Genomic DNA, 24,859 nt, shown 5'->3' on the forward strand with positions numbered 1-24,859 from the left:
ACTCGTTGTGTACAAATCTCATAACCGATAGGAGCTTTCTATCATGCTTGAAAGTAACACAATGTTCAACGGCGAAATTGGAGATGCACCGCAGTACAACTTATACTTTCTGCCGATTCAAAGTATCAAAACAATACCATTGCAAGCACCTCAAAATGAAAATCCAGACGGTTCATCGCTAGAGGACATAGCTAAACGTTATATCTGGCCAGGATTATGATCTTTAGTGTGATTTCAAGTGAAGGCTACATATGCCACCTCACATCTTCGAAGTCGACTTGAAAGTCAACACCATAGTGTAACTGGGTGCGCATTACAATGTGGTGATGCATTAATGAAATTAGGTGACCACTGGCAGACATTGTAGGGTGGCAGCAGGACACGGCACCGGCCCACAAATCCAAAGAGACCCAGTCTTGGCTTCAGAAGGAGTGCTATGACTTTGGACCTCTCACTCTGTCCCATATTCCTCCGATTTGCACCCCCTGGACTCCGTTTGTTCATATGTCGAGAACATCACCGATATGACCTCCCAAAACACCAAAGTCAGCCTGATCGCTACCATCCACCAAGTATTCGCCGATCTCCCGCCTGTATGTGTGGAAAAAGCATGCTCTCAGTTCCAGACCCGTAACGTGGTAGTGGTTGAGGCTGAACGCGACTACATTGAATAGATGTCAGCTCTACTACATAATTAAGTTACCTGAATTGATTTCTTTAAATAAAAGTTTTAAAATAATGCTGTAGTGCTTTTTTTTTATTTTAGACGATACATTTATCGTTTTACCCTGTGTGTAAATGATGTACAATATCAATAATGATAAGCTAAAATACAACTAATAACTCGGATTAATCAGTCAAAAATTTAATTTCCACCTGATATGTATATTGTTGCTTACTTTTCAAATTTTAAGCTGTTTTACATCAACATTTACCCTTTTTTCTCTGATCGTAATTATTAACAATCTGACATCTTGAAGAAATAATGATTTTCGACGAGTTAAGAAAATTGGAAAAAATATACAGCGTCTTGTGCGGAACATACGCGAATCGAGAATTGCTCGTAAAGAAGGGTACCAGATTAAGAGCAAACTGAATTATCTGAAACTTTAGCCAGTGATGAGTCGAAGGAGTTATAGATTTTCGGTTCAGCATGGGTATTTACTTACCTAGCGCAGGAAGATCTAACATAAGAACAGGAGACAGGAAGTATCAAGTCTTCGACACTAAAGTAAGTAACCCAGACCATTATCCTCCTATTGTTCCGGCTTTCTATTACCGTTTCCTGGCACGGGAAGGAAGTAGATATTACCGATGAAATATTATTTTAAAATAACCATGACGACAAAGTGTGAAGCACCTGCACTCGTGTAGTTTTGTTCTTTCCACAATCAATTTTATACAATTTCATTTAAATATATTCTTAAATACAAAAAGCTGACATTAAAACATTTCCAATGTTCATTGTGTAATAATAATAATAATAATAATAATAATAATAATAATAATAATAACAATAATAATAATAATAATAACACGATAAATAAACATCATACATGTTGTTTTCTTCTTCTGCTACTTCTTCTACTACTTCTGTTTATTATTACTATTATTATTATTATTATTGTTGTTGTTGTTGTTGTTGTTATTGTTATTATTATTATTAATGATAATAATAAGAACAGAACATGTATTATGTTTATGTATTAATTAATATATAGTCAACTATTTATTTACATTATATACGAGGTCATCTTAAATAACATGAAGAGTGTGTTTTTTAGATAATTATGTTGGGAATTTCTTTTTGAGATTATACGTACTAATGTGACCATATATGTATTTTATTTTACTAACATTCATTTTTTGAATCTAAATAATATATGTTTATATTGTTGATTTAAACGCGTTATCTGACTCGGTTCGACCAGTCGGAATTTGGCTTTGCAGAGCAGAGATAACATTGGTGAATAATGTTTTTTGCAGATGATTTAAGAGATAATCTGGTGTACTGAATGCAAAAAATTACATTCGGTTTGCTTAATAAGATAACGTGGTTGTGTTATGGTTATGTGTGTGTATGTTAGGGCATTTTTAGAGCAATTTGGTGGGTGTAAATAGTTATTCTGATGACAATAAGAAATCAGGTTTGAAAGTTCCTGGGGAGTATATCGAAAAGGTATCAGGTATACGCCATAAAACCTCGAAACCTAAACATTTGTGATCAACATGCATGAAGAAGAACTAGCTTGTGCGGAAGAAATTAGTGCCCCCCCCCAAAAAAAAGCCATCAACAACCTTCTGGTTGGAAGATGCAGAATACTCTTCCCGCTGTTGTACATCAAGCTCCGCTCAAGCAATTCACTAAGGCTCTGGACAAAGATGGCAACGGTTGCACTTACTCTTACTTGTGCTAGGCTTCTCCAGGATTTAGAGAAGTTGAAAGCTCGAATATTTGACGTCCTCAGATCCGTCAGCTCACCAGATATCCAGAGTTCGAAAAATTAATGAGCGAGGTAACTTGCCAGAGTTCGAAAAATTAATGAGCGAGGTAACTTGCTTTATATATATATATATATATATATATATATATATATATATATATATATATATATATATATATATATACCCACGCTTATTACCTATCCTTTCCCTTTTCCCCTTAATCGACTTTTAGTAGAAACGTTACTCATGGTAATTTCCCCCCATAGAAGAATAAAGCTAATTAAAGTACTAAGTTGTGTTTATTATGGAAAATACAAAACGCATTGTAGACGCGTCCTCGACAACCTTGCTACTCTCGCTTCTCATATTTTTCCCCTCCGTCTTTGTTTACGTGGGATATTTCAGATAAAAAACGTGACTATCAGTCGCTAAATAGTAGAGGCGACCTTCTTTATCCTTATCCCATTCCTGAAACAGCCGGCATGTTGTACGAGACCAGGTGTGTACTAGTTTTAAATCACACGCACTCTTGATTATTAATACTAACAATTGGTCTAATCTTCCGCCGTTCAGGTCGAGCGTCTTCGTTCGCGGTGCGACCGTTGTGTCGATACTTCTTCAGGAACTCCATCAACCTTCCCTTCCTCTGCTGGGAAGGAAACTCTCCGTATATCTTAGATGTGACGTGGCATTCCACTAACTGCCACTTTACTTTTGGAGAGTACTTCAGTTACCTTACCTTTTCCCCAGCGAGTTGTGCAACGAAAATTGGGTGGTTTCACGCACACCTCTTCACAAAACGTGATTTCTGCTTGTGCCTGTATTCCCTCTCTGTTATAACTAGTTGATGTCGCCATTCGTATGTAAAACTCGATTAGTGTGGCACTGACCTATCTTTTTGTCGAGTTTTCGCCGCCATATTATACCAAAATACAGCTTCTTGGGTTAAAATTTGGCTTCGTGATGCCACAGCTTTTATAGTGTGGGGACGCCGCTCTATAATTCAATTACCACTTGGGTGGTATGCGGCTCTAAAATATAGCCTAACGTTCCACTTTTCACATAAGCCTGGAAAAGTTACGAGTAGAAAGACATACCGTTATCCCCCAACATCTCTTCTACTGGCTTCCTCTCTATAAACACTTCCTCGGCAATTCTCTTCACCTCTTCTGCCATTTTGTTTTTAATTTTCCGCCATATCGCTACTCTTCTAGGCCCACAGTTAATCATAGTTAAATACAATTCATATTGATAATGCGTGATATGAATAGCCAGTCGCCGTCAATTTTTTTCAACATGCAATTTTCTTTTTTCGTGTCTAGCGATGCAGAGTCAATTGATTAATATTCCCTGCATTGTTCCATCACCTCTTTGACATCTTGCATTTGGATGTGCTGATTAAATTTTCTTGCTAGGTATAATGCCCGGTTCTTTCCAAAATGATGCAGTTTGTGCAGCTCTTTTAGAGGCGCTACTGCATCTCTTTTTCTTTATCCAGGATTTCTTCATTTGGTCAGCCCGTCTGTTTTTTTTTTGTTTTTTGTTTTTTTTACGGAACCAAGGTGCCAGTTATTTTCAGTCCGAATTCTCGGATAATATCTTCAAGAGCTACAAGTCGACGCTTAATAAGAATCACCGCTGCTCATACTGTCTTCATCCGTTTATCACTAAACACCTCCGATTTAATCCATTATGTTGCGGAGTCTGTCCTAACGTCGAATATCCATAGCCCTCGTTTTAAAACGAGATTGATGGCCTGCATTATAGCGAGAGTCCCACAACATTGATTTGAGCGCTATTATCTTTTTCGTAGCCAATCAGCATCTTCAACTATCACTCTTCATATTTCAAATAATACCGCTAATGTCAGGTTGCTAGCGTCACTCCAAATTACCCTTTCATGGCTTTTTTTATATGTCATCCTCTGTTTACGGGCCCCATTATTCCCTTTCTACAATGACGTCTTCTAGTACAATTGCATCCCCATAACTGCCTGTACCCGTCCGCTTTTAACAAAACTGCACACAGTTAGCAACTATCCAACTATAGGGTAATGGCCAACGAACTTTCGGCATACAAAGAAAAGCTCTACTGTGGTAAGGCCATCCTTTACTTCGGACATATTGTTTTCTCGACCAAACATCAACTTTTCTGCTTTATTGCGTTGAAGTCTTCGACAAATCCAGTGAGCTGCATAAGATGCATCATTTGGGAAAGAACCGGGCCAGCAAGAAAATTTAACAGGCACATCAAAATGCAAGATGTCCAAGAGGTGATGGAAGAATGCAGGGAATATACATTATTCTGTTTTCCAATAACACGGACAGTTTAGCCATCTCGGTTTCGTTCACCAGTACATCCATCATCGATGTAAGAACAGGTAACTCTCTTCACCGAATCATCTTTGGCTTACAAAGTCTTAAAATCTGTTGTCATGAGTTTCGGTGCAGAATTCAGTTAAAATTCTAATCAGGTCGAACAATAAACTTGACAGTTATACTCTTCCAATTTATACTGCCATAGATTTTTGTCTACATAAATTGTGAGGCAGACCGATTTAGATCCACGATTTTAGTTGTCCGTTTTATGCTCCATCCAGTCCCATATGACTCCTTCACACACGTCGATCTCATCTTTTGTGTGGGAAGCTACGTACTTGTTTAATTCTCGACAATCCAGCACCAGCCGTACTCTGTTCTTAATAGGTTGAACCACGGGACTTGGTGGGAAAATTACTTTGACCTGCTCTGACCACTATATCAATATTTCTTCGTCTATCCACCTCTCAACTTCCTCCTGAAACTGCAACCGTATGTCTCCTTTTAGTGTGCTTTTGTAGCACGTAATAGGATTTGTCAATACAAGTGGGTTCCGTGATCCATCGCAAGTCTGCCGTCTATTTATCGCCATTAAATTGGTCCTGAAAGAACCTATCCTCAATTAGACATGACCTGGGTTTTGAGGGTTGAATTGTATTGCTCTTGATTGTACTTCTTGTCATTCTTGGTGCACTCTGATTGCCAAACTTCACTTGGCCTTTAGCAGTGGTAGGTTCTCCCAATCGGTCTATTACATCCAGGTCTAGTACCACGTCAATTCCTGTATAAAGTCGGTAACAAGCCTATTTCTCATCAAGATATCAACATCGGCCTCTCCACAATATTCCATTCCAAGAGTTGACGGCATTTGCAGTAAGAAGCGCTGTCGTACATCCGGTATCGACAAAAGTTCTAGCCCTCTTCCCGTTTAAAGTGACCACTATCTGTGGCTACAAACTCTCTCACGCTTTTCCAGTATATAAGAGGCGATTACTGGCGAATAGCACTCATTTATTCGTTTCCCAGAAGCGAAGAGCAATTCCTGTTAATGTGCCCCATGTAGCCACACCGAAAACAGATAATGTCTAGTGGCGGCTCTTTACAGTATCTCATGAGGTGAAGTCCCTGACATCTAAAGCATTTATCCACGATTTCGTTTCGTTTACATTTGCTCCTCTCTGTTTTGATTGCTTGCCGAAAAAGCTGAGATTGCCCGCAGTTCACCGGGCTGTTTTATTAGCACTCTAGCATGCCTCAAAATCTCCTTTCCTTTTCATGGTTGCAATTTCAGTGTGTCGTTGCAGTTTGATAGAGATACAGTTAGGGAAACAACTTACGAAAGCTAGTTTAACCGCTTAATATAGCCTCAAACGCGCTCTCTGAAAATACGGTCTTTAATCGGTTCTCAATACTCTCAGGAGTGGCCTGATCTGTCTCTCCCAGTGTAAAATGTGTTTGACTCCTGATGGGGGGGTACGAGACGAATGGATTCGCCAATCATTTTTATAACCAACGGTTGTGCTAAACAACCAACGAAAACGTTTCAAAATTATTATAAAAATTGTCGAATTTTGGATTCAGTCAGTTCGCCGTCAACTACGACACGGACCGCATTTGATTCTTGGGCATCAACTTGGTTACTGATCTGAACTACGCCACTATCTTTATTCAACACAATGTCTCAAAATCTAACACCCAGATAAATAGACTGCTGATTAACATTACTCATTCGCACATTTTCGTCGTTGCGACGAAATAGCTTGCCGGTAAATCTATTACTAATTTCAGAATGTAAAGTTCAAAGAAAGAATTCCCAACCGTTATGCTCTACTTCTTGCAATTCTTGGTAGCAAACTCCAGCGCAAATCTGTAAGAACTTACTTCTGCCGAAGATAAATTCCCTCTCTCTCTCTCTCTCTCTCTCTCTCTCTCTCTCTCTCTCTCTCTCTCTCTCTCTCTTACACACAGGCTTTTTATTTGAAAAAAAGGCTGCCCTCATTTACAAATTTCTCTCAACTCTTTAACATGATCATCAGTCCATAAATAGCAGGAGCGGCAATTTTTTCCTTTGTCCCTTTCCTGAAATAGACAACATGTTGTACGAGGCCAGTTTTGCATCACTTTTTCATCACAGTATCCCTATCCTTGTGGCCATGTCACTAATAAGGGTGCTGGAGTTGTTGTTATCCGCCTGATAGTCATGGATCCGAACCTTGGATTAACCACCAAGAAGGGCGTATTATCAGTAAGAGCAAAGTATAGGAGTTGCTATACTGCCATTTATTGAATGGATGCTAAATCATGCAGTTGTTTTTAGCCTCTCGAAAAACTTGTTTTTATTTAATTTTACCCGAAACAAGAGGTGTTACTTTGAAGTAGGGGGCTACTATCGAGGACATAATTTGCGAGGGCATTATGAAGGGAGATGAGTAGAAAGATGTTTGTTCACATTACAGTTGAACTTCTGTATATCAGTACAGTTGAGAAAGCAGTATCCCGGAAGGGAGTTCCAAAGACTTGCAGTTCTGAGGAAGAAACTATTGAAGTAAAAGGCTTTCTTACACCTAGAGATCTTTACTGTAAAGGGGTGGGACTTAGTTGCTTGTCGGGTTCGTCGGGGGTAGTCACGCCGAGAACGTACAAGTGATTGGAGTTCGTCAGAGCATTCACCATTAAAGTATTTGTAGAACAGGGAGAGGGATGCAAAATTTCGTCGTCGTATCATGATCCTATCCATGCACCATCCCCATTAAACAAGCAAAAACTGCTGCTTTTTAAACACAAATTTCATCTAACTATGAACTAACATGAACCAAATCGCTTTAGCTTAAAAGATGTGACTGTACAAAAATATCGATTTCAACAAAAATATTAATTAAATAAAAATTACATTTCTCGTGCAAATACCATTGCCTTTCTTCGTGAAAGTAAATGTTCTTTTTGTATATTTTTTGGTCCAAATATAAAAATTATTTCATTAAATATAATATACGTTCACTATATTTCCTTTTGTTTTCAGTGCTATTTTATAATTTATCTCTGTTTGATAGTGTGGTATTGTTTGGATTTTTACGTTGGTTCATTCAGAATGCTCTTGCTTGCAGTCGAATGATACTGACAAAAATCCGTTTTAGCATGGGTCACAAACTGTAATATTACAAAAAATCCTCGTTGAAAATGAGTATAAAATTTTCGAAATGAATAATAGATAATATGTGAAAAAATTTGAATTTCAATGCATAGTTTAAAGTAAAATATAATTACTTTCCAGACAAACTAATACGTTAAATTTTATATTTTTTCTCGTACAAACAAAGCATATTATTTACATACTAATGCGCTCGTAATGTAAAAATAAATAAATGAATTATGTAACTGATTGCTGAAGACGTTTGACATTGTCCACTTGTCTGGAAAATTTAAAATAATTATGTATTATTCCTTCGTTGAATAGACATGGAAAACATGCACTAAAGTGTTTTATTTTTCTTATTCATCTAAAACTTCAGGCAGATATTGTTTAATAGCACGGAGTGTTTTTTCTTTATGATCTTTTATCGTAATTTTTTCATTATTAGAATGTTCGTTCTTATGTCTCGATCAAATTTATGTAAGAAATATATATATATAGTTTAGTGGAAATGGTAATTAATAAAAACTGAAGAAACTGCTCGATACTGTTGTCGAGCAAATATGCGTTTTATTTTTTATTACCAAAATAACGGCCGAGTAGCTGAAACAATAATGTAACTTAACAGAAAAATACGGTAATAAAAAATAAAACGTATATATATATATATATATATATATATATATATATATATATATATATATATAGTAATTAATAAAATATATATGGCGATTAAGCTACACTGAATATTCGGCGTATCATCCACTCTAGGATTCGTCAGGATTATGCGCGAATTCTGTGGTTGTTTATCATAAACAACCACAGAATTCGCGCATAAGCCTGACGAATCCTAGAGTGGATGATACGCCGAATATTCAGTGTAGCTTAATCGCCATATATATTTTATTAATTACTAACTAGCTCTACCTACGTATTGCGCACTGTTGAAATAAATACTTAAAGTTTCGCATAAATCAATACTTTCGTATATTAATTTCATGTGAGTAAATGAAGTAGTTATATATATATATATATATATATATATATAATGTGTGTCTAATAAGTATAATCACTTTTATATATATATATAAATATACATACTTATATATATATATATATATATATATATATATATATAAATCAAATAAAAGACGTGTTACATTTAACACTTGAAAGCCAAATAACAACGCGGATTTTTTAAATGAATGTTTATTTTTAAAGAAAGAGAGATATATGTCGGAGATATACACTCCTTTTCCAATCGATATATATATATATATATATATATATATATATATATATATATATTTCCTCTTATCCTTCGTCATGATGTTTAATGGAAGAATTTTAAGTTAAGTCCATCTGATGTTAGCTGTGGTTTTTCTGTAGCCGGATAATTACGTTTGGTCGCGCGTGATTTGAAAGTCTTGGTATTTTATCCATTAAAGGCGTTGAGTGAAATGTTAAAATCAAATAAAACACGTGTTACATTTAACACTTTAACGCCAAATAACAACGCGAATCGTTTTAACCTTTATAAAATAAACGAATGTTTATCCGGTTACAGAAAACCCACAGCTAACATCAGGTGGACTTAACTCAAAATTCTTCAATTCAACATCATGACGAAGAATAAGAGGAATATATATATATATATATATATATATATATAAGTGTATATATATATATATATATATATATATATATATATATATATACACGGATTGGAAAAGGAGTGTATATCTCCGAAATATATCTCTTAAAAAATAAACATTCGTTTATTTTATAAAGGTTAAAAAAATCATAGATACATTATTCTTCTCCAAACCTTTGGCAGGAAAACATGAATTTCTGGAAATTATATGATTACAAATACTAAGTCTGCGGGTATATATCGCAATCATAAAGAATTGAATTACCCAAATTAAGATTGTTGCATTTGCGTTATATATATTCTATACTCACATAAATTTGTTTTTCTTTTGTGTATATTGATATTCATATTAAAACCCCTCTTTTCTATTTATTTAAAAAGAAAATACCATTTTCTTATATGTGGCTTGTGAAATTGCATTCACTAGTAAAAGATCTAGCTAATTTTCTTTTAAACATTCATTTTAATTCCCTTTTAGTTTTTTTCGGTTTTCTTATGGGATAATAATCTTTAGTTAACTATTGCGTGTAATTATATCCATGCAGATATTCTACTTGATTTTTACTTGCATAATATTTGCGTAAAAGATTTACAGGAAACACAAAATTGTTTCCATATATATTTAGTATACGTACATATTTTTGTGTAATCTATCTATCTATCTATCTATCTATCTATATATATATATATATATATATATACACACAAAAGTGAACATGTCTGCGTGTGTGTCTGTGTGTATGTGTACATTTCCCTACGCAATAACTGTGTCAATTTTAAGTATAAGACTCGAAATTTTATCTACTGGGTAATGCGATTTGGAAAAATCTTTGTGATCGGTTTCGAACAGACATTTGGTTGTTACGGGGTAATACTTTAACGATTTGACTTCCAAGAACTCTACCAAACTCCTTCGATAATTTTGGGTTTAAACACGAAATTTTAGATATAGGTTCCTTTGACAGGGATCTAACTTAATAACTTGATTTGAGCCCAAAACAATAAATGTCAAGGGGTGATAATAGGCGGTCAAAGTTTAAGAAAATTGACCGCTTTTCTGTTTTTTTGGGGGGGAAGGGGTCTCAACATACACCTCCAAACACCCGGGCAACGTCGGGCTGAAGTGCTAGTCTATATATATATATATATATATAAAAGTGAACGTGTGTGTGTTTTTGTGTGTGGGTGTCTGTGTACATTTCCATATGCAATAACTCTGGCTATTCTTAATATACAGACTCGAAATTTGATACACCGGGTACTGAGATTTGGGAAAATCGATGTGATCAGTTTTTGGCCAGAAATTTGGCGATTAAGGGGTCAAAGTTCAACGATTTGACCTTTGAGAACTCTACCAAACTCCTCCGACAATTTTGGGTCTAAACACTTGCAATTTTAGATATAGGTCTCCTGGACATGGATCTAACTTAATAACGTCATTTAAGCTCATGGCAATAGATTTTAAAGGGTCAGAATAGGGGTCCAAGTTTTAAAAAAAAATTGCCCTCTGCGGTCTCTGCCAAATTACTCAAACAATTTCAGCCCTAAACATTTGAAATTTTACATAATAGTTATTCAGAAATAGGGCAAGCTTTTTCATGAGTTTTTGTCGAAAATTTTTAGTCACCTATATATAAATGTATGCATGTATGTCTGTTTGACTGCCTGCCTTAAACTTTTAATAGAGGCGACAGATTTTACCAATATCAGTATCGTTTTAATGTTCGACCTTTCATACGACAAATATCGAAGAATTGGCTAAAAACATTAATATCTTCTCCTTAAACTGTGCGCTTTTCTACAGGGGGGGTAACTTTTTCGCCGATAGTTTTGAAAATTATATTCTCCTTTAGATTGTCTAGCCTTAATTTAAAAAAAAATGTTGCTTTCTGTTTGGCGGTGGTCGTAACAGCATAAACGTTATGTTTTACTCCGTTTTTTCATCCTTTGCGGTACGGGTTCGAGCCTGCCTTCCTACTACCACTTTTTTTAGTCTCAACATACAAATCCAAACACCCGGGCAACGCCGGGCTGAAAAGCTAGTATATCTATAAAAGTGAATGTGTATGTGTATCGGTGTGTATATCTGTCTTTGTGTGTACATGTCCCTACGCAATAACTTGGTCAATTTTAAGTCTAGAGGTTCGAAATTTGATATACAGGATACTGACATTTGGGAAAATCTTTTTATTCGTTTTCGGCCAGAAATTTGGCTGTTAAGGGGGTGAAAGTTCAACGATTTGACCTTTGAGAACTCTACCAAACTCCTCCGACAATTTTGGGTGTAAACACTTGAAATTTTAGATATAGATTCCTTGGACATGAATCTAACTTAATAACGTCATTTGAGCTCAAAGCAATAAATTTTAAGGGGTCATAATAGGGGTCCAAGTTTTTAAAAAATTGCCCTCTGCGGTCTCTGCCAAATTTCTCAAACAATTTCTGGCCTAAACATTTGAAATTTTACATAAAGGTTATTCGGAGATAGGGCAAGCTTTTTCATTGGTTTGGTTTAAAATTATTAGTTACCAATATATAAATGTATGTATGTATGTATGTATGTTTGTTTGCATGTCTGCCTAAAACTTTCGACAGAGGCGACAGATTTTACCAATTACAGTATCGTTTTGAATTTCGAACTTTCATACGACAAATATCGAAAAATTTGCTAAAAACATTAATATCTTCACCTTCAACTAGACACTTTCCTACAGGGGTCGCTTTTTTGCCGATATTTTATAAAGATATCCTCTCCGTTCGATTGTCTAGCCTTAATTTAAACATAAGTTCATTCCGGTTTGGCGGTGGTCGCACAAGCAAAGATGTCAGGGGTTTATTCCCGTTGTTTTCCTCTTTAGCAGTATGGGTTCAGGGCTGCCTTCCTACTACCACATTTTTTTTTTTTTGCTAAACATACACATGCGAACACCTGGGCAACGCCTTGCTGAACTGCTAGTATATATATATATATATATATATATATATATATATATATATATATATATATGATTGCAACGTCTTGTCAGACGAGTGCCACTCCCTCAGACACTAAAAGTGCATGAGCTCAAAAATGACTTCCATCGCCACAGGACCATTTTAATAGACAAATGCCTGAGGGAGTATCTATACACAAATGATGTTACAGAGCCTTAGCTTTGTACGACAGCTAAGTCTGTCTCTCGTTTCAAAATGTCGAGATACAGCAACAAGCAAGAACAAGATACCTAGCAACAAGTTAAACTGTAGACCAGCTTAATGCGGGTACTGGTCTCCCGATTTATGTTTTTTTAAATCAGAGGTTTGCTTCTCCTATAAAGGTTGCCTTCACCATGGCTTACGGGACCCCTCCCCACCCCAACACACACATACATACACACAAACACACACGATGCTAGTTGACCGTTGCCCTGAAAAAGGGTTCATTCACCCTTTGAAAGGTCTTGTTTTGACTTCTTCAGGGAGACTAGCCACCCTCTCCACCAAATAATCTGGTAGGGGAACAAGTTTAGTCGCCGGTGACCCGACCATGGGGTAGGTAGTACCTGGTTACATGGTACCAGTAGCATATAATATGACCTGACAAACATAAGCCCCCCTCTTTGGGTAGAGCACTGTCGTAAATAATCTCACCCGCTACTTAATTGGCTGAAAATGCGAAGCTCGTTGTTTGTTTGTTTACGAATAGGCGATTTGAGCACTATAAAAGTGGTGGCGGGTGTCTATTTAAATTGACATTCCGACGAGTTATTTACGGGCGTCGACTCCATGGTCGAGTTGGAGAACTGCTGACTGTCAAACGACGTTTCTATATTCAATCCTTGGCCCGGGAGAGATGCTAGTCTAGCGGCACTGATGAGTTGTGATACAACGAAACAGGGCTGTATGTCGATGACTACAAATATATATATATATATATATATATATATATATATATATATACATATATATATGTGTGTGTGTGTGTGTGTGTGTGGGTGTGTGTATGGGGGGTGTAAACGAATATTAAAAATGGATAAATCAAATATGTTCCTTTGTGCATCGCTGTATATGGAATGGACGGCGAAACTATTTTGCAATAAACTAGAAGAAAAACAAAACGTCAGTATCTATGAGGACAGGTAAAGGTGGCATCCTTTGACTTTAATTTCTTATGAACTTTGACTTCCGTAGAAATCTGGATCAATCTGACGAGGATAAATGTCAAAGTAGGAATCGGGTTCAGCTGAAAGCGACACGCACGTAATCTATATTTTAAGGCTAAAATAATGTTAATCTTACGTTTATGTTTTGAGAAGTTTTCAGTCGGAAATAGCGAATTGAAGAGTTTTGTGAGTATTTTATTGTGTAAAATCGTTTATAAAAATTAATATAATTTTAACGTTTCAGTATACGCTTGTCCAGTATTGTACACAATAAAGTTAAGAATGTTTGGAAGCCAGAAAAGGTCGCCGCGTACGCATTGTAAAACTTAAAATCCGACAATCATTCGAGTGGAATGATTGGAGTCTGTTGTCTCAAAGATAACAATTCCTCATTTGAAACGGTCGGAATGCGGTTCTAAAGCTTAAACAACAAAGAGATGGTAATCGGTCGAATAAGATCATTAATTCAAGATGAGAAGGCACATGTAAAAGAGCTTTCAAACCCTGGAATAATTCTGAGTGAATTGTTTCTCTGTCAAGAAAACTCCGGAGATTTCCGAAACATTGAAACAATAATAAGAGAAAATCAGCAGGATAAGCAACGATGTCTAATTCGGTTTGACAGACACGAACTATACGTTGTTCCTCAATAGAGGGCATAATATAAATACACTTGTCTATTTTCTTCTGTTCTTATTTAACTGCCTTTATTTTTATTTATTTTTATTTTTATGTGGGGAAAATCTAACTCCAAAATAGAGGAATTATTATATTTTTCGATCGCAGGAACGAGTTACATAAGGTCAAACAACTGAGGGACGTTAAGCCAGCTCCCCTACAAGAGAACTACTTCAGCCTATGATTAATTGCCTGAACAGCCCCGTCGGCAGTCCTCGATCATAGTGCCAGTGAAAGCACACAATAAACATACTCCAGCCGAAAGACAGAAGGCAATGCTTGGGAGAGTAATTCTACTAGGACTGAATGTGGCAAATATATTCCAATAGGGAAACAATTTTTTAACAAGAGTGGTAGTTCTCGTGGGGTTTTGCTAAAAAGTAAGCTTTCAGCTGAGTCTCTAAAAGGATGCAGTATAGAGTGGAATAAAATAAATATTGCTTTATTCTAGAAAATGTTTCATTCACCAACCAAGGAAGAAGCGATAAAGTCTGGTATTAGAACAGATACTACACTGAGTTCCTTATTTTCTTTTGTTATTGATTCCATAATCCGTGTTAGAGCAACACGCAGCATATGTAACATCTTTTGAATGAATAAGACGAAAGTTTTCATTATCATATCATAGTATGTTTGCGGTTTCGTTTAGTAATTCTTCATATTTTCAGACTGACGATATTAGCTGTTCTACTGATCAATTAATCTAAATTAATGACTTGTTAATTAGGAATACTACAGCAATTTATTTAATTCATTATGTATGAGGACTGTTATCATATTTATAGTGTTTGTTATTTCATCACGTTTAATCCAGCTCATATGCTGGCCTTTGTAAATGATTAACCGCGACTGGACATGAATTCTGAGTCTGGAAACTTATCTCCCGTAATTACTGTCATCCATAGTCATTGTCCCCAACCATTTTGGCCAACTAATCCACTGGCCTGCTTGAGAAGGATTAAAGCCTCTGTCGTCAAGTAATGCTCACTTGGAATTGTAGAGTCTCAACACCTCAACCGACTGCAACATGGGCTGCAACTATTAAGATGATATATCCACGGATTTATGTGCCCCTGTATGTATACTAAGTATTTACGGCTTATAATGACCCAGAAGCCAATAAGAGAAAAAGAAAAATTAATGTCAGATGAACGGTCAAATTACACTGTAAATTTGTAATGGTTAGAATTAAATAAAAAATTGATTATTTAAGAGTACAACTCAACTAGAACGTGAAAACTACAATGTTATATAAAGTGTGGAAACATCTCACACTATTGTATTCCATAGGCACGCAGTTCTAAGAATTAAACTATGCTAATGAAATATTTGTTTAGTTTTAGACAAATAGTAAGTAAGTGACATTTTTTTTACAGTAGTTGTAAGTAAACGAATGTTTTTTGTGAATATTTTTACTAGCATTTCTTCCCGGCATTGCCCGGGTGTTTGGAGCTGTGTGTTGAGCAAAAAACAAAAAAGTAGTAGTAGGAAGACAGGCTCGAACCCTTACCGTGAAGGAAGAAAAGAACACCAAAAAACATTACGCCTTTGCTCTTACGACCACCGCAAAACTGCAAGTGACGTCGATTTAAATTAAGGCTAGAAAATCGAAAAGATAGGATGACTTTCGAAAATATCGGCGAAAAAAGCGACCCCCCCCTGTAGAAAAGTGCCCAGTTGAGATATTAATGTTTTTAGCCAATTTTTCGGTATTTGTTGTCTGAAGAGTCGAGCTTACAAACGATATTAATCTTGTGAAAATCCGTCGCCACTGTCGAAAGTTTAAGGCAGACATGCAAACATACGTTCATACATTTATATATTGGTAGCTCAAATTTTCGACCCAAACCGATTAAAAAGCTTGCCCTACCTCCGAATACCCTTTATGTAAAATTTCTAATATTTAGACCAGAAATTGTCTGAGTAATTTGAAAGAGACCGCAGAGGTCAATTTTTTTAAACTTTGGCCCCTATTATGACCCTTTAACATTTATTGTTTGGGGCTCAAATCAAGTTATTAAGTTAGATCCATGTCCAAGGAACCTATATATAAGATTTCAAGTGCGTAGACCCAAAATTGCCGGGGAAGTTTTGTAAAGTTCTCAAAGGTCAAATCGTTGAACTTTCACCCCTTAACAGCCAAATTTCTGGCCGAAAACCGACCCCAAATATTTTCTCAAATCTCAGTACCCTGTATATCAAATTTCGAGTCTGTAGACTTACAACTAACAGAGTTATTACGTAGGGAAATGTACACACACAGACAGACAGACATGTTCACTTTTATATATATATATAATAGCATTTCAGTCCGGCATTACCCGGGTGTTTGGATGTGTATGTTGAGCAAAAAAAAAGTGGTAGTTAGAAGGCAGGCTCGAACCCGTACCGCGAAGAATGGAGAGAAAAACCTGACGTCTTTGTGATTACAACCATCGCCAAACCTGAAGTAACTTATGTTTAAATTAAGGCTAGACAATCGAAAGGAGGGGATATCTTTCAAAAATATCGGCGATAAAAGTGCCCCCTGTAGAAAGGTGCCCAGTTGAAGGTGAAGATATTAATACTTTTAGCAAATTCTTCGATATTTATCGTATGAAAGTTCGAAATTCAAAACGATATTGAAATTGGTAAAATCCGTCGCCTCTATCGAAAGTTTTAGGAAGACATGAAAACATACATACATACATACATACATTTATATATTGGTAATTAAAAATTGTCGACCTAAACCGATGAAAAAGCTTGCCCTATCCCTGATTACCCTTTATGGAAAATTTCAAATATTTAGAGATTGTCTGAGTAATTTGGTAGAGATCGAAAAGGTCAGTATTTTCTTAACTTTGACCCTTATCATGCTCCCTTAATTTTTTTTATTTTTGGCTCAAAGCAAGTTACTAAGTTAGATCCATGTTAAAGGAACCTATATCTAAAATTTCAAGTATTTAGACCAAGACCCAAAGTTGTCGGATGAGTTTGGAAGAGTTCTCAAAAGTATATGGTTGAACTTTGACCCCTTAACAGCCAGATTTCTGGCCGTTAACCGATCACGAAGATTTTCCCAAATCTCAGTATCCTGTATGTCACATTTAGAGTCTGTAGACTTAAAACTGACAAAGTTATTACGTAGGGAAATGTACACACACATATGCACAGACACGTTCACTTTTTATGGATATATAGATAGATTACGTTTCTATATACCGAGCTATTACATAGCTGAAGAATATAAAGGCAAATAATTTCTGATTAAAGTATCCATTCTTGCAGACGTGGTCATTGGACCATAGGTTCAAACAATATTAATCATATAGAATATCCTCATTTACTTTGAAAGTCGTATAAACAGATATTCAAGAATTATAGGAATGCTAAACATGATCGGAAATTGTGTTGCTAAACACAAAGTAGGGAAAAATCAGTTTTAGCAGGCGTGAATAAATCTGCTATCAACAGCGTGTTGATAGTTTCCCAATTCCATTGACCGAATTGTGGAATGAGGAGCAAGAAATATCTTACAGCGTGACCTTGGTCCATTCCCACGTGTGGAAACAAAAAATAGATAAGAAGGAACACTCCCTTTTCTTGATTGGCTTTCAAATATCCCAGATAGAAATCCAATAGAAATTCTGTTGGGAATAAAATAATGACGAGATTACAGAATTACTATCCAAGAAATCTTGAAGAATTAAAGCGAGTCGCTAGTGAAGTGTTGACATTGCTGCGTGTTGTTGTTACTTACTCGGTTCGCAATTACACTTGATATTAAAAATGGTAAACGCGTTATGCCATTAAATTATTTCTGTATATCTCTTTGTCCCATCTCACAATACTAAACTACAACACGTCATCCACCTTTCTCTCCATGAAGACCAGACGAGAGCCAAATAATATTTAGATGTAGATTGGTATATACGGCATAATTAGAGTGGCAAACATAATTTCATTAGTGATGTTAGGTTTGCAAGGGTTAAAATAGGTGACGGTTTGGTAAGCCAGAGAGCTATATATATAGTTTTCAGCTTGGGAAGTAGTAGGCGTCACTAGGCTGTTTTTGCCAAGAGACGCTGCATTAAATAATGCAGCTCTCCCAACGATTCCAGATGGGTATCTACTTTCCTTGGAGATTAGAGGAGAGTGTGTAATTTTTTTATGTCATGTAAAAACAAATTCTGGACTGGAATGTTCAAATTAGAACACAGGTAAAGCTATTTAACAAGGCGACGGAACCAACTGGAAGAAAGAGGTATGTGTTTGCATAGTTGCTGGCCACCGTCTATGTGGTATTAGCATGTTTTATTCGTATATAATTTTTCTATAAAGAAGCAATAAAACCCAAAGCTTATTTTTAAGCTTGGTTTTATTTATCGGTGTTTGCTTTTATACGAGAAACACAATGGAAAAAGATACTATACAGGAGTTTAGCGAAGAAAAAATATGGGTATAAACACTGGGAGTAGAGAAATGTAATTAGCTGTTTCTGCTGATGGAGTAGACGCAGTTGGGGATTGCGATTGATGCAATTAAAATATAAAAGAACACCTCATCAATTATTAGCAATAACTCATTGTTGGTGTTCGCATAACGGAGCCTCACATATGTTTGCTGGACGTAACGATCTATTCAACTCGGATGACGTTTTCAATTGAAGATATACTATTTAGGAATTTGAATAGGGATTTTTTTTTTTGAAGAACACCTAGAAAAAATATTACATGTTAAATGCTACCCCAATGTTTTCTCTTTTTATTTTTCAAGATAAATAAAAACAGCACGTGTTAATAACTTCGAAAGACTTTCACTTTTAAAACTGAATATAAACATAAATACAGTATCAGCCATAATAGCTTTACGTTCAACACGCCAAGATTGTAAATGTGTAATACTTTATGTTAAACGAACAATTCATTTATTTTCAACAAACTCGTTCTTTTACACATGCAGGTTATCGCCTGTGAGCGATCAAGAAATAGATCAAATTAAAAATCCTTTTTCATTCGGGCCAGAACGCTGGTCTTAAATTCTCTATCGCTTGTTTTTTCAGTGATTTTTTTTTCTGGTCGTTGATATTCTGATAAACTCCAGATGAATCAACCCATGCATAATAACTTGAAAACTTCCTAGTTCTAAATGATCTCTTCAAAGCGGTTTTGCTTTGAGGAAAACAATATGCGAAGTACTAGTTATTATTACTTAATCTTCTTTGTCAGAAAAATGGTCGGCACACTGACATAGTTTAAAGGATATCTACATATAGTTCTCTACATTGCCGGACATGTCTTCTCTGTCCGTTTCCCAACTCGATATCACTTTTTCTGCCCCCCTCCGAAAACGTTATCACGTCTATTTTGTTATACGACACCTACATATTGATAAAAAGCAATACGATCGATTAGATAGTTTTTTATAAAGTATTTTAAACACTATTGGATGGTGTAAAAAGTAGCACTGTCGATTTAATGACAAGTTTTCTATTTTGAAGTCATTAATGATTAATTATCAGTCGTTAATACTAGATTGAACAAAATTCCATTTATTGGATTCTCGCGAATTAAAAATATTTTATCCTAATAATAAAGCAAAAAATGCGTATCTATAGTATTACAAAATAATAATCATAAATGATAAATTATAACAACTAATAAAAATCAACAATCAAAATTTATAATAAATAGTATATATATATATATATATATATATATAGGCATGCGTTAATTATATTTTAAGATTAATATATGCTACAAAATCTATAGTATGGGTACAACATCTATTTAACAGTAATGAAAATTAAACTATGAATAATTATGTAGTAATAGACTACCCGAGACCCGTTGGGTCAGTATGTTATGTAAGCTATGGAATTAATGTATGAGCGTGAGACTTGTTACGTAAAGAAAATTGATTTTTGTGACATAACAGAAACATTTCTATGAAAGTATATTAAAATGAAAAAAGAATATTGATTGGTTTCTATGAGTCGTTCTGTTTATAATTGTTTATTTTTGAAAATAAACTTACAACCATTGAATCATAAGTGGTTTGTCATACTTATTGGTAAATGTGCACTGAAGTTTAATTCAAATTCTGATAGATCTTTTAATTTAAAGGCGCAAAAACACAATTGGGACGCTGAAAACGTACACAATAAAACAATATATTTTATTGTAGCGTTGCTTATTTATTTGTAACACAAGTTTAAAAACAAAACATATTTTCGGGGTTATTTATTTATGTTGATAGTGTAGAAGAAAATGTATGAATCTGTCTTAAGAAAGGCGTATTAAAAATGGAGAATAAATTTTAAAAATGATGGCGGTGCGTAAATCGCCGTTTTAAAATGATCTTATGGTTGTCAACGGATTTAAGTAGATTAATTCGTAAGAGGATCGCGTTAAAATAACTTAAATGTAATACGGAAATGAACGATGTAAAAAATGCAGAAAGTATTACCAATTGTTTATTTGGATAATTTAAACGCGAAAAAAAAAACAATTAGGGCGCTAAAAACGTACACAGTAAAACAATACATTTTATTGTCACGTTGATTATTTGTTTATGTACGCATGCGCAACCGGAAGTCGTGAACCGGATGTTGGGTTACAACCCCTGTTACAAGGTCATTTGATTATATAGATTTAAATGATACGTATAGAGCGGCATATAAAATATAATCTAAGGCTTAAGTGAGGTTATAGTCAATATGTAATCATCAAATTAATCAAATCAAATTACTATTGAGTTAGTGAGGATATAATTAGAAGTAATTTTATATAATTGACAGATATATACGAAGTGAATATGGTACCCATAAATGAAAGGAGAAAATGAAAAGAGGGATGAAAATAAAGAAAGCGATGTTAAAATAGCTTTGATCTGATGACTTGTATTGGTAATAAATATTCTTCATATTCAAGTATATGGCTTTTATTAGTCGATATGGACACTTAAAAACAAAGGAAAAACATAATACACTGTTGAACTCTTAAAAAGCAAATAGATTATCTTTAAATTTGAGTGAACGAAATATCCATATTCAAAATAGGTGTCGGATGAATTCTTATTTTCAACCAGACTCATGAAATATATATTTGTATATTTATAGTTTAAATAAAAGTATGTTACCGATATGAGAAAAAAACGATTTTCTCTGAAACAAGTGTTTTCGAGGAAAATATAAAATCTAAAAAACTTTAATTTATATAGACAATAATTGTTACTATTCATTTGGAAAATATTATATAACTGAAAATTTTTCATGATAACAACTTTCATAGAGATATATTTAGCAAAACTCCTTTGTCTGTGGTCCTGTATATGACCTTAAACTATCCAGTGGTGAGGCCCCAGCTTGCGGGCTTTGGGGAGTTTTGAGCCACCCTTTTAATTGCCATTTCTCCCAGGTCCACTCCGACCCGGAGTGGTAGTACCTGTTAGGGTCCTAAGTATGAGTTAAATAGAAACCGACTTGAAAACAACAAATATATTCTATTTAAAAATTTGTCTTCAAAATCTTTGGATTCGGCATTAAATAACCTAAAAAGGGTTGATATGCCGTAAAGTAAAATCAAACAGCCAACTTTTGTCTGTGTGATAGCAAAATTTTTAAGCGAGTATTTGAATTCCGGTGCTTCTTCCGACAAATATGTTCGACGTTGTATATGGTGAAATACAGCAAAAAAAATTTAATTTAAAATAAAGATAAATATGTTTAAATTACCGCAACAAAATTTTTTAAAATATTAACATTGACAAAACTATATTTAAAAAAGAAAAGCTGATTTGTTGCTGAATTAAAAAAATTAAAATGATATTAAATCTATTTAAATTTCTGACCAATTTCCGCAGTTGACGAAGAGAAATATTCTCTAAATGTCATATCATATATTATCTATCGTATAATAAGAATGTTTCGGGGACATACACACCCTTATATTCACTAAGATGGACATCCATTAGCCATATAAGCAGCAAGTATAGACCGCTCAATGAGAGCTATCCGGATGTTGTACAGAGACGACTCTCCACGGACTTACTAATCTTCCTGCTCTGGATATAAATGGTCTTCGTATTTTCACCAGTCGTCGTGTTTTCCTACTTTCACCTATCCCGATTCCACTACAAAGAGTATAAAAACAAAAGTATGTGTAGATATATATGCTTATTATACAACATTATTTGTTGCTTATGTGTTTCAGATAAATCATGATTCAGAGAAGGGACTTCATTAGACTAATAGAAAAAGGAGCAATACTAAAGCCAAAATTAACATTCATTAATTTTGTATATAAAGAGATATCGTGTGTGCTACTTAAATCCTGGAAAAAGATGGACATTGTTCAAAAAGGCGGGGCGGATAGGTGAGGTTAGGGGATGGAGATGTGAGAAGAGAAGGAATAGAGAGTAATAGAAAGTTAGGAAAAGGGGGAAATACATTTTGGCGGATTGATTTTTGCTATTTCTTCTGATGGGTTAAGGGCATAATAGATTCACTAATTGATATAATTATTAGTGATTGATTTTGCGATACAAAACAGACACTGGTCAAGAATTGTAAGGATCAAGTCAGGTAAAGGAATAAAATATAAAAATTTTCAACATCATGTATTTTGGAATATAATTTTTTTTCACTTATTCTATATATATATATATATATATACATATATATATGTATATTTATATATATATATATATATATATATATATATATATATATCAGTAACGTTCTAAAATGTCTTGTGTAGTTCGTAGTTGACGAACTTTGTCAAAAGTATCCACGAACTTGCTGATTTTTTAATCGACTTTTCATTAACTCTACACATTTTAACTTATCATCACCTAACGCCGTTTACTGTATATTTTAGTTTTTACGTTTAATTTTCATTTTCGCCCTTGGCACTTTTACTTCAACACCTGACGATAATTCAAGGACGAAATCGGAAGCGCCCGTGACAGCAACATTATGGAACTTTTATTAATATTTTTTTATTTCGATATAGAAAAAGTAAATACGGAAAATCGAAAAATTAAAAAAAAAGAATCATAAAGTAAAGCGTCTCCGTTGCATTTAATATTTACTTTAATATATATATATATATATATATATATATATATATGTGTGTGTGTGTGTGTGTGTGTGCGTGTGTGTGTGTGCGTGTGTGTATGTGTTTGTGTGTGTGTGTAATTTTCAATTGCCATCCCTTTTTTTAAGATGGAATTGACGGATCGTCGAAGACAAAATTTAAGCATCAAAATTTAAAGATATGATGTGGAACACGTTGTTTTTCTGGTCCCTTGTTTTGATATTTTTCCCTCCTTACGGTGTTATTAATAATTGTATTTGATTATATGCATGCGTATTATACACTGTACTGTATTTTTTTTATTAATTCTTAATGCCGTATCCCGGGTTCTACTGTACTTTGTTTTCTGAATAATGAAATCATGATTGACGATATCAGCAGTTTAGACACCTTTTGACTACGACGTTTATCGACAGACAAAACACTACGCCAACGTTGTCATATGTTGATCGTAATAAAGCAAAATAAACAGTTTATTTCTGCGATCCATTTCGATTTCGTCGCCTTTCAAAAAAGTTGTAATCGATTTGGGTTTTTATTTCCCTTGGCTTTTTGCTATAATGCTTTGATAAATGCATAACGCGGTATAAAGTATCAATCATTTTCCCGACAGTCGAATTGTCATTGACAAAAAAGAAGAAAATTGCCTATCTCCCTCCTTTTGTATTTATCTAATACGTTCCATATTTTTTCCTGGAAAAATGTAAAGAAAAAATATCAATAAAAACGTTCATATATTCTAGCTCAAATATTTTTCTCTAGCTGATGGTCGCATAAAAACCGACATTTACTGCACCACCCTTCAAGGGAGGAATTACTTTGTGAGAAAATAATATCAATATTGATGAACATAAATACACAATAAACTTAACAATAAGGAATAAGGGGTATGCATGAGCAAGTCATTTGGTGACACCTGAGGGTTGGTTGGTTGGTTGGTTTTGTTTTACGCCATATCAACCCTTTTCGGGTATTTAATGCCGAATCCAAAGATTTTGAAGAAAAATTTTGAATAGAATATATTTGTTGTTTTCAAATCAGTTTCTATTTAACCCATAGTTGGGACCCTAACAGGTACTTGCACTCCGGGTCAGAGTGGACCTGGGAGCAATGGTAATTAAAGGGTTGCTCCATACTCCCCAAAGTCCGCAAGCTGGGGCCTCACCACTGGATGTAGTTTAAGGTCATATCCAGGACCGACACATGAGGGGAAACTACCACAGTAATTCGGTATTAATGATTGGAAGTAAGCATCAGGAACAAATAACAGATACTACACTAGCACCCTCTCAAAAAGGAGGCAGTAGTGCATGTGAGAATAAGAAAATATATTTTACTAGCCCCGAGGGGGATGTAATGCAAGGGAAGAGTCTCATGAATAACAACAGATACACCATTACTCTCCTGTATCA

The sequence above is a fragment of the Euprymna scolopes genome, chromosome 5 (genome assembly GCF_053919585.1).
Source record: "Euprymna scolopes isolate OS-2025 chromosome 5, ASM5391958v1, whole genome shotgun sequence".
Classification (NCBI taxonomy): Eukaryota; Metazoa; Mollusca; class Cephalopoda; order Sepiida; family Sepiolidae; genus Euprymna; species Euprymna scolopes.